At 34.2% G+C, this 18,977-nt stretch overlaps 1 long non-coding RNA gene and 1 pseudogene across 1 annotated transcript; both read left to right on the plus strand.

The window, feature by feature from the left end:
• Positions 1-18,587, plus strand: part of LOC148550860 (coniferyl alcohol acyltransferase-like) — an 82,825-nt pseudogene extending 64,238 nt beyond the window's left edge.
• On the plus strand, positions 4,953-7,958 carry LOC107609488 (uncharacterized). The gene is made up of 3 exons (XR_001613164.3): positions 4,953-5,637; positions 5,806-5,886; positions 7,380-7,958. It is a non-coding gene; the product is annotated as an uncharacterized LOC107609488 (long non-coding RNA).
• Positions 18,588-18,977: the final 390 nt, after the last annotated feature.

Consider the following 18,977-nt stretch of genomic DNA (forward strand, 5'->3'; position numbering starts at 1 on the left):
AGCTATTGGTAAACATGGGTTGAACGGTAGAATCAAATTTACGTTCAGTGAAATAAAATACTGTCACAAGAGACAGTGAATCTTTCGGCAAAATTAAACGAGCTCTTGATACTCGAACCACTAATCCAAACACACCCATAGCGTGTTAATGGTTAGAAGCCCAGAAGCAAAACACCGAAGCTAAGAATGACTGATTCTTACTATCGACAAAAGATGCATTCGAATTCAAGAATGCGACAAAAATGACTAACAGTAAATACATATTTTCCAAAAATGCATTAAAGATTGCATTTTAACTGAGCTCATTCAGATCTTTAAAGTTACAAAAGGTTGCAATTTTTACTTGTTCATCAGAACATAGGAAAATTTTAACGTTATTCAATCCCTTTACTAATACATTGGTATGACAAATAAGGTGTTGAGTTAAGAAATTAACTAAATTAATTGATTACGAAAAATGTTATTTTATTGGGCTAATTATCCAATCAGTTTTGATTATTTTGTTTGAGTGATGCTGGTCACCACTCAATATATAGTTGCAGCCCACTATGGAATAAATTGAACCTACTGGTAGGCTGACAATCCAAAGGAAGCCCAAATAACACAAAGCAAGAAATTCAGTTGGGTCAACTAGCAAACCGAAACCCAATTTCATCTCTCAAGCCAATCTCTCCGAGTTGCTTCCACAAAAGAAACGTTCACCTATTTTGATACGGTCAGAACTCAGAGAGGATAGAGAAAGTTTAGTTCTTAAGCTATTCACCAAGGAAGAAAGAAAGAGAAGGTTAGGCAAGAAATGTTGAGGTCCAATCATCCAATTCAAACCACATCAAACTAAGGCAGAAGTTAAAGGTAACTTATTTCCTCTTGCATGCATCATGTTTTATTCTCCTCTTGACCAAGTCTCTGCCACTCCAATTTGGGATAAATGGAGAAAGTGACTTCTGTTAACAATTGCTGCAAATCAATGGCCAAGATTGTTTCTTGGGGACCAAGTAGTTTCTCAAGGGTTTAAATCTGGGTTTACCATTGAAAAAGTTTTTCTTTGCTCCCCTGAGGCTTTCGGTCAAGCAAGAGTAAGTCAGATTCAAATTTTTAATTTGGGGATTAACTGAAAAAGGTGATATGGTAAGTTGGTAGCACAAAGCTCAAAGAGTTGACCTAGGAGACAGCAACTCAACAACATGCAAGAACATATAAAAGAAAGGTCTGGAGTTTTTCTGAGGTAAGGAGAGATAACAAGTTTTTTGAAGTTTATGTTCCGAGAAGAGTTCTCTGAAAAAGTTCATCAACTTGGACAGCGCTTCCTGGTCAAAGGAGCATTACGCCAGAATGAGGAACCAAATCAGAGGCAAGCTAATCTGGTTTATTACATAGTATAGAGGCTGTTAAAGCATCAATTTCCTTCATGTTTTACAGATTGTAATTTTTTTTTCAATGTTTATCTTTCTGTAATTTCTTGACGTAAAAGGCTGAATGAGAGAGTCATTAAAAGAGTCTAAGGGTGGAAAGAGGCAGAGAGAAACACTTGAGTGAAAGGCCTTGAGTGATTTAAAAATTCTTTAGGTTGATTTTGTGTCTTGTATCTTGTACTAGTGACGTACCCCTTTCTTAGTTGGGTGAGCACTAAGAGTGAAGAGTCAGGTATTAGCATAACCAAGTCAAGTTAGGTTAGAACTTGAGAGTGCAAAGATTGTGCTTTGCATTTGCTTTGTAATGTGACCTCCAAAATATATGACTCCCCGTTCAGCCAACTATTTAGACACTGCAAGCTTGTGGACATGGACGTTGACGAGTTCGAGACGCAATGGGAAACGATGCTGGATGAGTGTGGGGTTCGGAAAGTCGAACGGGTGAAGGAATTGTACCGCAAAAAAACTGCATGGGCGGCAACATGCATCAGAGGCCAATTTTTCGCAGGTATAACGACAATGTCCCGTTGTGAATCTCTACAAGCCAAGTTGGGTGGGTTTATGGAGAGTAGATATGAGAAATTCCAATGCCTTGAGTTCTTCCCCCAATTTAATTTTAGTTTGATTTAATTTCATAAACTAATCATATTAATAGTTAATTAAGACTTCAAAGTGTGTATCGAAGTGTCACTTCATGTGTCGCATTTGCAAATTTTGATAACATCAATGAATAAAGCGACGGAATGACTAACACGACTAATTTAAAATCTTTAAATGACAAAATAGATTAAAAAAAATCTTTCATGCACCAACTTATAGAACGAACGATCTTTTAGGAACTAATCCGACTATTTACTCATAATAATAATAATAATAACAATAATGATCATTATTATTATTATTATTATTATTATTATTATTATTATTATTATTATTATTATTATTATAACACTAATATTAAGTATAACATCTAATAGTAACGAGTATTATTATTTAAATTATCAATAATTTGAGTCACCAAAAAAAATTATCAATAATTTAAACAATACTGTTTAAATTTACAATAATAATATTTAATTTATTATACGAAAAATAAATCAATACAACGTGTATTTTCATTTTGGATGAAATGTGTAAAATAATATGCTGCTCATCTATGCAGTTAAGATGTTGCTTGACAAATGTTCCCCTCATTTTTTTGGAATTTGGATTCTCTAAAGTTTGAATTTCACTTTAGAGAGTAAAGCGTGATCTCTCACCATTTTTTTTTATAGGTGAGACCAAGAATAAATATGAGAGAGAAACCATTCAAAAGTACAAGATCACACTTTATCCTCTAAAGTACAAATTTAAAATTTAGAGGATCCAAATTCATTTTTTCTTACTCCTACATTGTTCTCAAATTATTCCAATCCTAATTTTTTTTTAATAAATAATAGAACCCTATCAGCTGTGCCTCTTGGTCTCCTCCACCATATATATACGGGGTAAATAATTGAAGTATTTGAAACAATAAAAAAATGGGTGAAAGTAAAATATAGCATCTTATTTTTCAACATTTGTTTCGTACTTTTATTTTTTAATAATTTTTAACCTTCTAAGATCTTATAAAAAAATTAATATGCTAATTGCAACGATTCATTAAATAATATGTCTATCACCTATCACTCTTAATTGATCATCACAGTTAGTAACACAAAATTTGTTTAATTATCTATTAAATTTTGAAATGTATATTTAATCATCAACTCAAATTCTATTTGGAGGATCCGCAGTTCCACACAAAGTCGTTCCGGATAAATAAGTTTTTAAAGTAATTAAAAGACATGTTTGGTTGACTAAAATAAAATTAAAGATATCATAATAACAATTAAAGATTTAAAGATATATCATAATAATAATTTAAAATAAAATTTTTCAGTTCTCCCTTTTAAAAAATTTAAAATGTAAATTTAAATGTCGACTGAAATAAAAGTTAGTGGCTCCTTTCAATTACAAATTATTCATTATAAAATTAAAATTTATCATTATAACAATTTGGACTTAAATCGACCACAATTATCCAACTCCATCAATTAAATCAATCAAATTTTGATTTTTTTATAACAAAACTTTAATTCTGTATAATAAAATGTTAACTATAACTCCTCGTACTAATCTCTCACATCCTAAATCGGACTAAAGCTTACTTTGGTAACATTTTTATTTTTTAAAAATTACTTATAAAAAATAATTTCTTAAAATATGACTTCTAGAAGTTGAAACATTTATATTTTGTAAATCAAATTAAAAATAACTTTTAATAAGTACGAGTAACAACAATTATATTTAGTAAAATAATTTTTAAAATTTAAAATTACTATAACAAACATAAATGTATGAGTTAAATTTAAAATTAATTCATGTATGAAATCATTTTAGACTTTATAATTTTGATAAGTTTCTCCTTAGATACTTTTAAAATCACCCCTGACTTTTATAAACTATAAGCATAAGCACATAAGTTTTTTTATTTACTAAACACAAAATGAAATACTTGTACTTTTGATCGAAAAATTTTACTAAACTAAAGCTATCTTAGCATAATTGAAGTAGTTTCAAATTTTTACAGAAATCTTCCCAGTTCAAAAAATTATAAATTTTTTATGTTTGGAATTTAAATTAAAATTTTTGAACTCTGAAGATAACTGGATCATCACTTATTCCTATTCAACCAACATTAGGCACTCGAAATTTTAAATTTTTTACTTTAACACTAGTCCATCATTTTTCCTAATGCACTTGAATATTTCTAAGTAGTCCTATAACCTCTCCCAAGGTCTAGCAACTTTTTGTTTTAAAGATCATTACCCACACTCTTCAACTCTTGCCAACGATTTTTTCTTCACATATTATGAAGCCCACAAATTCCAACAAAAATGCATAGCCCAATTTTTTCTTTGGCTACAACTGTCAGTTGACGGCTCCCCTTTAGCATCGGCTTACCAAAATGACAATATCCAATGCAAGGACACACAACAGGTCATTAAATTTATCTGCCAAGACCAATCCATTGGCCAGCGACAAACCCTTAAATGGAGCTCAGTACCGCGACGGATTAGTCTTTGACCTGTCGGGTTGGGGGATACTGTAGAAAACCAAAAAAAAAAAAAAATTTATCTGCCAAGATTATGGATTCCACCGGTTCAAGGAGCACCCTCCACCATTCCTATTGGAGTCTACATCACAACCTTAACATGAAAGCTATATCATTCAAATTTTTTAATGTATATCTGAATGGCTATGCACACTTACATAGCGTTATGCCAGTAAAGTGGCTTGTCACACCCGAAAACTTTCCAATAACATAATGCTTTAAAGTACGTTGAAGATTTTTTCCGTAAAATGTGGTAGTTGAAGGCAGTTGTTCCATTAATGCCTGCGGCTACCAATATCTGTACTGTTTATTATTGTAGTCACAAGTCACTTGTGTCAGAAGGTGATAAAGTCGCATATATCCACAGCTATAAACACGCAAGTAAGGTTTCCTTTAGGATCTGGAAAGTTCCATAAGTAAAAGTTTTAGTATCCAAAGTTTTGCAAAATTATTTCTTCTAATGACGTCTCTGATTCATTGGTTGAATAAAGAAAAAGATGTACCAATAGATACCTTAGACCCTATAATAATAAAAGTTTGAATAATGCTAGAGAATCAAGAGGGGTTCAACAAAAAATCTGCCAACTCCTGTTGGGCTGGGATCCTCAAGCCCACTTCACTCAAAAGTAACATCCAAATTTCACTCAGGTAAACCAAACTAACCCTAACTAAGCCCTCTCCTCTCTTTTCACCATTTCATCGCAGCAGAATTCCAAAACCATCTACAACAATACCACACTATCAGGTTCATTGCGTGGCGTTCTCCTCCGTTGTCAACGGACGCAGCACCTCCGTCCACCACGTGCGGGCACCAGCCGACTACCATAGCTCGCTTCAGGTTGCCGCAAAGCTTCCATTCAGTCAACGCACTAACCAGTGTGTTAATCGTAGTTTTGCCCAGCTCCGCCGCAGCGACGTCATGCCACCCAGGTGCGATGAACAAGGGGGTTCTCCTTCTCACCAAGGTTGCACTGCTGCGGATGCATGGCGCTGTTGGCAGTGCCATTGAAGCCTCCCTGCTCTCATCTGACGAACGCAATAGGACGTCCTCTGCTCCAGCCTCAAAACCTCACTTGACAGAACTAATTGGTTAGTGTTTAATAATTGGTGTTGATTGATGTAGGTTTTGAGTACCATGGATGATACTTGTTGGATGTTGCCTATGATTTGGGTATAATTAAGGAATTGTTAGATGTTCCTTCTAATTTCGTTGTTATAACTGTTTGTTGTGAATTTTGGTGTTTTTCTATCAACCAGGAAGTTGCATTGGAAGCCAACTCAAATAGCTTTGACATCCAGTTTCCACCTTCCAATGCGTAGCTTTGTGGCTGAGAATAGGTGGGTTTTTCTATATTTAAGTGACACAACTATATTTAAGTGACACAACTTGTATGCATAACAAGAATTCAGTGTTGGATGTTATGGTATTCAGATTGAATATTGTTTCCAAAACACTTGAAGAAAGGGTCACAAATCAAAAGGAACCATCTCTGAATGCACCCAAGCATGTTTTCGTTTTGCTAGATGATATTTTCTATTTTATCTGTATGCTTTAGGTGGCAACTATTGAATGTTGCAATTACCTGAGGTTGATTTTTGGGAGACAAAAATTGATTTAGTACTCTGCTTTATGTTGCAGTGTGTTCTCACCGGCTTGCAGATTGAACTTGGCTTGCATATATTTTTTTCTTTATTATTAAATGCCTCAAGATGTAGTTTACTAGGATTGTGTCTTTGATGTGCACAACAATTTTATACTGATTTATGAAACCATCTATATGTTCACTATTTAAACTTGAACTAAAGTGCTGGCATGTTTTTATCACTACATGAGTTCCTATTTGTATGGCAATTTTAGTTTATAGTTTTGGACTTGTTAGCCAGCTTTAGACTCCAATTAATCTCATTCCACTGAGATTTACTTGTGATCAACTTGACAATTTTTATTCACTCAAATTTATTGTCCTACCAATTAATTGTTTATTTTACAAATATGATTCCGGTATCGACAATATTAGATTGCTTTAATTTATTAGCAAAGTGTGATGATTACATGAACCTATGTTTCACTTATCATGGAACATGATGAATTGATCCACTAAATAATCTATAGTATCGTTAAACAGATTAAACTTTTCCACTACATACTGTGAACACATGATTCATTCAATTATGCAAGCTCTTATATATATATATATACTGTTTTTTTATATTTGATAAGCAATCATTCACATATATGCTGTAAATTCTGATTATTTTAATTTAAATGTTTACACTAAATATATAGAACATATATGTGTGTACCTTCACCTATAAATTAGGCCTTTTTGGCAATTGATTATGATATTGCATTAACAAGAGTTTTTCTTGTGTAACTCATTAAATACTACTGGCAACTAATTTAAAAATGACCTTTTTAAAAGTGACTAGAAATAACCACACACACACAGAGACTAGAAATAACCACACACACACACACGCACGCACGCACATGCATCTAGCACAAAATGCTCTAGCACCATCATCTTTATCCTTATGTCATTTACCTAGACAACTAGAATCATATGCATCTGTTAGATTTGAAAGCAAACCTCCTTATATATATATATATATTCTGTGAATATGTAGCTTGTAATAAACTTTTGATGAATCGGTACTTCTAGAAAATTGCTTAATTTACATCTTTGAAGGATTAGTAAAGAAGTTGATTCTAGAGCTTTCATGGACCCTTCTTTCTTAACAAGGAGTTCTTATTCCTTTTTTTTTTCATTTCCTTTTTTGATAATGATATTTAAGGATTTGTTGGATGTTGCTTTTGATTTCATCTGCAGGTTTTATTAAAGGATTTGAGCCTGTTATATAACTGTTTCTTGTGAACAAGCACCAGGGTTGTGTTGCCATAAAGCCAGTCAAGATGGGGAAAAAGATAAAATGATATTTACCGTTAATGACGTGTCATTCCACATGATCCTATTTGTGACTTACAGCTACTGTTGTCATTGACAGAAATTATTAGAGTCGCGATGCTCGCTAGCTACGTCCATGACATGATGAGCACACTAACTAAAAACAACGTCATAGAGAAGCTTGCGGAGATTGATGAAATCGAATTCGGATTCTTAATTAATTATGTGGATGGTGCTTCTGATAGGCATTAGGATGTTTTTTTTCATTGCGAATTGGATGGTGCTGAATATGTTTTCCGAGTTATCAGGTGCAATGCATTTGCGGATGCATGTACTTCATTGAGAAGTGGATGACTTTTATTTTTTTTAGATATTCCTCAGTAGGTTTCATGTGTTAAGAATTTGAGATTGTCCAGTAATTAGTTCACAAATTGTGGTTGTCTCCAGTTCATTAAGCAATACATTGCCTTATTATGCTATTCAGTCTACTCTCGTTGGTGTATATACCCCATTTGTTTTTTACTACATATAGGTGGCACTTTGATGCATTAACCGGAATGATGTTAACTAAATGGAAGTTTATTTATTTTTTATCCTTGTTTTCTATTGCTGAAATTGTGAAGTTGCTGGTACTTTAAGCATTGCCTGGCCTTCTATTGTAATCAGTCTACTCGGCAGGTTCCTTTGTGTTGGCACCGGTGACTTTATCCAAACTTTTATGTGGATGATGCTTCTGATAGACATTAGGATATTTCTTTTCATTGCAAATTGGATGGTTCTGGATATATTTTACGAGTTATCACGCGCAATGCATTTGTAGATGCGTGTACTTCATTGAAAAGTGGATAGCTTTTGTTTTTTAACGTATTCCTCAGTAAGTTTCATGTCTTATTATGCTAGTCAGTCTACTCTGCTTGGTATATATTCTCCATTTATGTATGACTACATATAGGTGGCACTTCGATGCATTAAGCGGCATGATGTTAGCTAAATGGAAGTTTATTTTTTTTTTCTATTGCTGAAAGTGTGAAGTTGCTGGTACTTTTAGCATTGCTTGGCCTTCTGTCATAATCAGTCTACTCGGCAGGTTCCTTTATGTTGATATCGGTGACTTTATCCAAGTTTTTAAGTGAATGATGCTTCTGATAGGCATTATGATGTTTATTTTCATTGCGAATTAGATGGTTCTGGATATATTTTTTGAGTTTCATGTCTTAAGCATTCGCGAATGCGTATATTTCATTGAGAAATAAAATAAAACAAAATATAGCTAGGTTAAGGAAATTAAACTCAATCAGGAAATTACAACGAAAATTAAACAAACAAATAAAATGAAAGACATATATAATCATCATTAGATATTGTAATGAAAACCAAAATCTAATTCATTGATTTTTTTTTTCAGTTTCTACATGGTAAATGGCTAGAACATCAAATCCTTCACAATCACACCCTAATAATTAAACATGAAAAAAAAACTCCATCCCTAATTAAAAACCATTATACTAGCTATAAGGACTAATAATAATAATAATACTATAGTCTATGCTAGTATCTATAACAATATTTAACAATAACAAGAATAATAATAGTGTTATTAATTAAATATTCATAGTGATTTAAAAAAATCAGTTTTTGTAACAACAGCATTCCTCACTTTGCTAAGATCTATAACTTTGAGTGTTCTTCCAACATCTTCCAATACTGAGAATGCTGATATTTGACTCCTTGCTAGCCTCCTAGCAATAAACTCATGTGGTGGTAGCAATATTTTATTATTATTATTATTAACATCATATTCATCATAATCTTCAGCTAATAAATCCTCATCTTATTATTAACATTTTATTACTATATAATAAACCACCCAAATAAAAAATATAAAAAATAGTACAAACACACATAGAAGTCAAGCATATATACCTATTGTTATTAATATCTCAACTAACTATATCACTATACCAGATTTTTCCAAATAACTCAACTTAAAAAACATCTAATTAGCATGAATAAGAAACATTCAATAACACATTGTCATAAAATTTCATACAATACAAAACTATCCTATCCAACATACCTTAGACCTCTCTTGAATAACAACTTCACCCACACTCAATTCTTCATTGCCTTCATTTGAATTGATCAATGTGCTATTCGATCCGCCTTCTAGGGTTGAAAGCTCCATGGACGATGCTTTTATCCAGAAGCTTTGTACCGCGAAGTAATTTCTTTGTGCATGAAGGATCTGGTGTGATGGTCTTTGCATGAGAACGGATACGTTATCGAATCACGAACATAACTTGAACCACGCTCATGAACGACATGGCCAATGGCGGCAAGCACTGGGGAGAAGCGACGATGGAGTCACGGGTTGATTGAATTGTTGGAGAGAGTGGGCGAAATTGATAAGTAGAATAGTGAAAGGTTGCACTGCAACCGGGCGGCATGGATCGAGGGTTGCACGCACCGGGGAGAAAGGACGAAGGAGCTACGGGTTGAATGATTTGATGGAGAGGGTGGAAAAAATGGATGAGCAGAAGAGAGAAAGGTTTCACCGTAACCGAGAACCTCTTGCAAGCACCACGATCAATCGCTACACCGCTAATGGCGGCACAGACCGTGGGTTACCGAGAAGGGAGCGCTGGAGGATGCCTTGGATGGAGGAGGTTTGCGCCTTTGCTGTTTGGAAGAGAGGACCGATGCACGGCAGCCGTGGAGAGGGAGAGAGGGTGAAGACTCGAAAGTGTTGAAGTCTCTTCCGTGATTCCCATCGCAAGGTTATGGACGTATCATACCAAACCTGATTTTGACATTAAAAAACAATTAATAACAAATATTCTAAATTAAAAATAAATAAAATTAATTAAGATAATTATAATTAATTAAATTGTTTAATTCCACTGGTTAAAAGTTAGTTCCATATACTTTTTCTAAAAGTTTAGTATGAGAAATTGCTGATTGAAATGAATCTGATTATACTTAAGCATACTTAAGTGCGGTGGGATAGTAATGGGATGCACATTTGATCATCGCATAGCGGATGCATACTCAGCAAACATGTTCCTTGTATCATGGGCCAACATGGCCCAATCCATCAGGCCCAACATCAAAGGCAAAAAAGTTTGTGTTATGCGTAAAATTAAAACTACCATATTGAAAGATAAAAGAAGCTAATTTAATGACTATGGTTAAAAGAAGTAAAATAATTAGGTGGTTTCTAACCAGTCCACTCCTAATTAACATGTAATCCATCCGGTCAATTTTTAATTCGTTGACTTTTGTTTGGTTAGTAATTCTACTACTAATATAATTGTTTAAATTTAACTAAATGTAATTTTTTAATCATAATAAGGTCATTTTATAATTAATTTATTTTTTAAATATATGTCATTGTATAATTTTAAAGAGAATAAAATATATTTTTTATTTTTAACATTTGTAATTTTTTTTCAAAAATATTTTTAATGTTTAATTGTATTTAATTTTAATTTATTCTTAATATTTTTTATTTACATCAAAATAACACTCGAACATTAAATTCATCTAAAATGTTAAAGATAAAATTGAAAACGTTAAAGATAAAATTAAATGAATAAAAAATATTAGGAAAAATTTGAATAAAATTAAACATTAAAAGAGTTAAGCTCCATTTTGGTCATTGAGATTGGCGAGTTGAACTCATTTAGTCCTTGAGATCCCAATTGCTCTAATATAGTCTCCTAGATTCGAAAAAGTGCATCACGTTAGTTCCAAACACATTTTTCGTCACCAGAGCTCAACATCGTGAATGACGTAGCTTAGTTTTTGCCATGCTGGAGAAGGAACAACATCATCGTATATGTTTTATGTAACACCCTAACTACTAAAGCTCACGCTTCCGGCTGCGCGACTCTGATAGCTCGGACATTACGACGACTTTTAAATTATTTAATACTAAAATATGAGTCTGTTTAAAATTTTAAACCGCAATACCGCTCCCAAAGATACTTTCGTTCGATAACGTACATCAATACATACCATACAACTTACAGAAACTCATAAAGAATACATCCATATATATACATACATATATATAAGTAATATTACAAACATAATCCAATATAATTCCTATCCCTCTTACAGATTATATCAAGATAAAGGCGAGGGTGCAGTAAACCATAACTAAAACAATACAGAGCATCACAACAACAATTAAATAAGCTCTTCATAACTTCTGCGCCCACATCCTGAAAGGGGAAAAATGTAGGGGGGGTGAGAAACATCATCCTCGAAAGGGTTCTCAGTAGAGGGTTTTTGGGAATTATTGTAATAGGATACATGAAGATAAACCGTACCAGTGATTAATAACTGTCTTATGCCCCTTTTCAAATACAAAGGTTTACAATAAAAGAGAAATCTGAAATCCTTTTTCTAAAAGAAGAAACTGTTCATTTAAAACAATATTCAAAAGCATTTCCAAAGGCTTATCTATGCTGAACCAAATTAGCCTTTCACACATTTCCAAACCATAACCACAATACCGAAACCAACCATCGGTACATCTCAATTCAACCACGGCCCTAGGCCTAAACAATCCAACCAACAACCAATCACCACAATCCAATAGTGTCCCAGATGCAAACACAGATAGAAAGTTCAAGCACAAACAAACAGTTATTACAAGTAGAACAGTTAGCAATTAATCACATAGGCAAACCAAGTATAATATGCACACCCAACCAATGTCACACAAATGCATATGATGCATGCCTGTCCCTAGTGGCTGATGATATCATCTGTCGGTTACCAAGCCAACCCGACGTGTCCGGTAGCTAACCCGGACACAGTCTCTCTGTTGCGCTTTATTATCATTAGAGGGTATCTGCGCCCTGTCGCCATTAGAGGGTATCTGCGCCCTGTCGCCATTAGAGGGTATCGGTGCCCTGTCACCCTTACAACCAGAGAGAAAACACAAGCATACTCGCATACAACATTCATCTCAGCCATCCGGCTCACGGTTCATTCCAGAACCAGCCAATTTATCAATAAATACAGCCCTTCGGCTTAAGTTCATAATTCATAATCAGCCATACGGCTCACAACTCATTCGGCAATCAGCCATAGTCCAATAGCATACACAGCCATTCCGGCTCATAGCAAAATAGTACTTCCACCATTCGACATCATCAAATTCATAAATCAGCATTTAAGCCATAAATCACTTTTCTCAATTCATTCACTTTGAAATCAAGTTTCAACTCTTTTCAGCCTTGGCTTTAAAGATCTCATTTCTCAAATCATCTCAGGCTCATAAGCCACTTTTACTCAAAGTAAGTTCCCTTTTTAAAACAAAGCCACTCTCGGCTTTCTCTTTCCAAAACTTCCAAAACCATGGCAAGTTAATGATTTATTTCAAAGTATTCAAATTCATCCATCCAACAATGGAATTTTATAACAAAAGTTTCTCGGCAGAATCCCAAGTCTTTAGGGAAGGTCAACCTATATCAATTCCTTAGAATTCATTGAAACTATTAAAATCATAGATTCTCGGTTCAAGTAAATAAAATTGAATTTATTATGAAACCGACCATACAAAATCACAAGTTCCAACCCGGTCCAAAAACCAACTCATTTGAAAAGGAACCGGTTCATTTGAATCAAACCACTTTCAGGTTTCTTTTTGGAACCCATTTTTCTGACTCTTCCCAAAATGCCTCAAACTTAATTACTCAATCAAAAGTCTAGATTCCTTTGAAATCACTAAAAGCTCCTTTTTATATTGAAATCGATATTAGAGCATCATTCTTTCCTTCAGTGATTCAAACGGTAAAAATAGTTCATTTCTAAATAAGTTAAACCCAAGGCATAAAGTTCACTAAATAAATTAAGCTTGAAAATATAAATATTCTCTTAACAAATCAAATAATACCACTTCTCAAATCCAACCCCTTTTAAATGACTTTTTAAACAAGACTAGGATTTTGTAGAATTTTCGGCAGCACCTCCCCTAAAACTTGGACTTTTGCCACCCGGTTCGGGTCCCAACTAAACCGTTTCTCATTCCTTTTCAACAGCTCAAAACCAGAAATCAATTCAAAGCAAGCTAAATCCAACAGTCGCCTCAGTGGCACATCTCAAGAAAACCATTTCAAAATCAACTCAATATCAACCGATTTAACTCATTTCCAAAGCTTTAAAGAATCGGTTTAGCAATAAATCATTTATCAAAACCAAATCGATTAAAGCAACCCAAGCTGAATTTCAAGAGTATTCTATCTTTCACATCATCAAAATAATTGACTCAATTCAAACCAATCCTCAACGGATTAAACTCATATTTTAAATCTTTAAAGAGTCAACTTCAGACATTACATTTCACAAAACCACACAACAATTCAGCCAAACCAACATCCATAGTCATTCGAGTCAATCAAATAATACATAAGGCAGATACAATCACCAAATACACAATATCTCACACCAGTATCCATATGTAATAATTCCAATACACAAAACATAGTGTTTGGAAAGCGCCCCTACCTCAAAACGCAATTTCATAACCCAAACGTCTCACAGAGTCCTTTCCGTCTCAACCCAAAATCAAAGGCAGCTTCAAAGCACAGCCCCACACGTTTCGCAACAGTGTAAACAGCTCTAAATTACCACAAGCAACCTCAGTTACTAAACTCTAAGGACATTAATACCGTAAAGGCTTTAATACACGTATGGGACACTAACGTAAGGCTTTCAAAACATAATTACTTACCGAAACTAAGAAAGGACGGCTGAATCGAAACAGCGGCGGTCTCCGGGCCCGCTCGGCAACAGCCCGGCAGCCACCTCAAGCGGCAGTGGCGACAAATTCTGATTACGACATCTGAAACCAACACGCAGCGACTATAGTATTCCCGGAATTCAAAAAGGACAGAAACTACAATTAAAACCCTTACCGGCAGAGCGTTCTCCAGCGGCGGAGGCAGCCTCAGCTCCAGCTACTCATAACAGCAACAACAGCTCTAACCGCGATAGGCAATGACTCGAACTCAGCCCTATGTTATCAAAACCTTAGGATTTCTACCCAATTATAACAGTGCAGATTTTCAAGGGTTCCGGAAATGTAACTCTTACCGCAACTAAGGAGAAGTGACTGAGCCATGAAGCGGCATCCCAAGCGGTGTTTCCGGTGGCCACAAGACTGCTCCTGGCGGCCAGAACCGCAACACGGTTTCTTCCTCCTTCGGCAGCAACAATAGTGGTGCTTTTCGGCCACCACAGGTCTCCGGCAACAGTAACAGAAGCTCCAACTAAGCACCGCAGAGCAGCAGTTTGGCAGCACCGTCGGCCAAGTTGCGGTGATGGAGACGCCCTCAACCGCGGTGAAACGCGACGGCTGTGGAAGCTCGGCGGCGGCTGGCTTTGTGACGAGGATGACGGTGCGGTGACGGCGCGTCAGCAGTGATGCGACAAGCTGGTCGGCGACGAGGAGAACGGAGAAGGCCCCACGCTCGGCGACGGTGACAGGCGGTGATGGCTTCCCCGCGGTGGCTCCCTTTCGTGCATCTTCTCTCTCTCTGCGCGCGAGTTCGGAGGTGGCGAGGCAGTGAGGTGCGACGGTCTTCTCCCTCGGTCAGGCGACGGCGCGATGGCGGCAGTGAAGCCCGCATGCCGGCGCGAGCCTTTCTCTCCTCCTTCTCCTTTCTCGGCCCTCATAGATCTTTCCCCTCCTTGTCAGCAGCGGCGGCGACGGTGGCAGTGGCGTCCACCACGCCGCCTTTCCTCCTCCCTCAATCTGCTTCTGCTTCTGTCTTTTCGTTTGGTTTGGGAACCATGTGTGTGTGTTGGTACAGAGAGGGGCAGCAACTGCTGCTACTATAACATTAGGGAATTGCGTGTGGGTGAAACGGGTCGGGTTAGGGTTTTCAGGGTTAGGGTTTCATTTTCAAAAATTAGGGTTAGGGGCATATCTGTAATTTCACCCAAAAAAATAGGTATAATGTAGTAATGTAGTAATTGAAACCCAAACTAAATCCAACACTAATTGTATATAGAAAATACTATTTGCTCATCAATTTCACAAATTATTTTCAATAAAATGCCCAAATCTAAAAATTAGAAATAATATACTTGATTTTCTTCATTTTCCAAAATAGCAGTAATAATATTTAAAATATTACTTATCTAATCCAAATCATATAAAATCTTTATTATTTCATAACTATCAATCTTATACTTTAAATATAGAAAATAATCCAATAATTATAAAATTGGATAATAACCATAACTTATCTCAAATTCAATAAATCAAAACTTGCCTTAATTACCTTTAATAAAATAATTTCTAAAATTAAGGCTATAAATAACTATATGATTTGAGACTTGATCATAATAAGACTTTTCAAAAGTTCTGGGTCTTACATTTTAGCGCTAAAGAAAGATTGAAACGACATCGTTTGAGGATTTTAGAGTAATAAAACGTTACTTTTCCACCTTTTGTTCATTCTTTGTATTCTCTCCCCTAAATTTTAAAACAAAAACATTTCTCTCTCCCATGGCTGAAAGTAACTAGTGGTTGTTGGAAGAGAAAGGATTTGTGGTTGAATATTGATTTTCATAAAATGTGTATAAGCGTGCATGAAGGTTGAACATAGCTGTAAGGATTTTAACTCTGCTCACAGAGGTTAGTGACGAGTGGCAAAAATTTTTTTTTTGTGTGATTTTTTTGCGATATATATATATATATATATATATATATTGGCGATGATATTTCTTTGTTTCTGTTATTTTGATCCTACTTTTGTTGAACATGAGTTTGTGCTAGGGTTTATTTTTGTTCTTGTGTTACTGGGTGCAATGATTCCTATATATGCGTTGTAATCATAATTCTTGATCACTAAGTATGTACAGAGAAGAACTAAATTGGTTCAATCACACTTTTCTTCCACCTCATATAATTGTTATCATGTCCAGCGTGACAAGGACTAAGCTACATTACTTACGCCATTGAGTTCCGGTGATGGAAAATGTGTTTGGAACTAATGTAGTGTATTTTTTCAAATGTATGGGACTAAGAATAATTAGAATTTTAGGGACTAAATCAGTGCAACTCGCCAATCTCAGAAGTTAAAATGGGACTCAACTTAACATTAGAGATATTTTAAAAAAAAAATTACAAAAATTAGAGACAAAAAGCATACTTTTGAAAAACTTCATCTCTTCCATAATTTTTTATAAAAAAGGAAAAAAAAAACTTCTTCATTGCGTCCCTTAATCACCCTCTCACTCATCCTCTCTAATTCAATAATTCTCTGCTCTACCTTCTCTCTCATTGTTGTTTTTGCCACTTTAAGAGGGGTATAGTATTTCCTTTTTCTTTAAACTAAGAGAAAATTTGAAAAACCAACATTATACAACTAAGCAATCAATTTTTTAAAAAATCTTAATTTAAAAAATGAATTTTATGCTAAAAAAATTCGCGCCCTCCCACTCCCCTTCACCTCTCTTCTCCTTTCCCTCTGCTTTTTTTTACGCCGCTTCCACCTTTCAAGAGTCAAAAAACAAGAGGATGCTAACATAGACATTGAAAAATTCCGTCCATCCCTCTAGTTGTCGCATTTTTTTCAATAATTTTTTTATGTTTTTTCCTTTAGTTGTGGATATATATTTTTTAATAATGTTGGATGTTTCTTCTTTTTGGTTTTTGGATAATTCTTTTTAATAGTTTTGGATGTGTATTTTTTCTAGATTTCGGTTGTATCTTTTTTATAGGTTTTGCTTGTTTCTTTTTCTTATGTTTTGGATGTTTCTTCTTTTTAGGTTTTGGATGATTCTTTTTAATAGTTTTAGATGTGTCGTTTTTCTAGGTTTTAGATATGTCTTTTTTTTATAGGTTTTGGATGTTTCTTTTCAATAGTTTTTATGTTTTTTTTTTCTTAATTTTTGGATATTTTTTTATGTTATGAAAAGTAACATCCAAAACTTAATAGAAAAAAGTCTAAAATCATAAAAAAATATCCAAAACTTAACAAAAAAAGCATCTAAAATCGTTGAAAAGAACATCAAAAATCTAATAAAACAAAACATCCAAAATCATAGAAAAAAATTATGAAATGTCTAAAATTTAAATATCCAAAATTCAAAGGTATTGTTTGTTTTCATTTACTTTTTAACGTACATGTGCAGAAAAAAATCTGAAATCTCTAAAATTCAAACATCGAAACCTAGGTATAAAAAAATCTAACATGATGCTTTCGTTTTTAATAATTTGCTTTTATTTATTTTTAGTTGTATATTTCTAGAAAAATACCCGAAACCTCTAAAATTTAAACATCTAAAATCCAAGAATAAGAAACATATAAAATTATGTTTTTTTTTAATAGTTTGGTTTCATTTATTTTTAATTGTACATTTAAAAAAAATCCAAAACTTCTAAAATTTAGACATCCGAAATCTAAATATAAGAAACATCTAAAAGTAACACATTCTTTTTTTTACCATAATTAAAAGAACTTTTTTTACCATGGTCTTAGATGTTCTCTTTTATTTTTACATTTTAAGTATTTTTGTTGTTGTTAGGTTTTGAATTTTTTTACAATAATTTTAAATTTTCTTATTTAATTTTAGATATTTTTTAATTATATTTTAGATATATTTTTTTAATTTTGAATATTTCTTTTCAATTAATTTTAAATATTTTTTTAGTTTGTTTGTAACTCAACTAATAATTAATTGTTATTGACTGATACCCGGTCAATTACCTAACATGATTGTTAAACTAATTCTCTCTTTCATTTTTAGTTCATAGAACCTTCCACTTCACAATTGAACACCACACTTATTTTCTATCTTTTCAACTATTATCTATTATATTCTTGTATTTATTTATTCTAATAATGATGTAGCAGGTTGTCGCCAAAATGGCCATAGTGGTGGATGGAAGGAAGAGACTAGCCGATGGTGATGATAGTAGTAGTAATGGAGAAAAAGGAAAAAAAATCACTGATGAATTCTTATTTTGGAAATGTGCTTTCCATACCCTTTGGTAAAAAACTGGTGGGGGAACTGGTGGAGAAACCATTATGGTGGGTGGCAAATGTGGTTCATGATTTTTTGGAGGTGGCAGTAACAAAGGAGCGCACTTTCATTACAAGAATTTGACAAATTAGCGACGATTTTTTGTGAGAAATATTTTTTGTTACTAATCCGTTACTAATTTGTGAGGAATTAGTGACGCACTGACGACAAATTAATGAGCGGTCACAAAATACCCGAACTTGAGAAAAGCGACTAATTAGCGAGAGATTTACGAGTAAGTTTGTTTCTCGCAAATTGACTTTTGTGGATAAAAAAAGAGCGAGAAAAAATTGTCACAAATTAATTAGCGAGTGACAATGTTCTAGAAAATCAGTCACTTAGGGGTTCAATCGAATAAAAGCAAAGTAGCGAGAGATATTATTGTCACTATTCCATCTAGGGATGTCAATGGGGCGGGGCGGGGGCGGGGGAAGCCTCCCTGCTCCCCGTCCCCGCCCCCAAAATTAATTCCCA

This window comes from Arachis ipaensis, chromosome B7 (genome assembly GCF_059453495.1).
Source record: "Arachis ipaensis isolate K30076 ecotype BB chromosome B7, ASM5945349v1, whole genome shotgun sequence".
Lineage (NCBI taxonomy): Eukaryota > Viridiplantae > Streptophyta > Magnoliopsida > Fabales > Fabaceae > Arachis > Arachis ipaensis.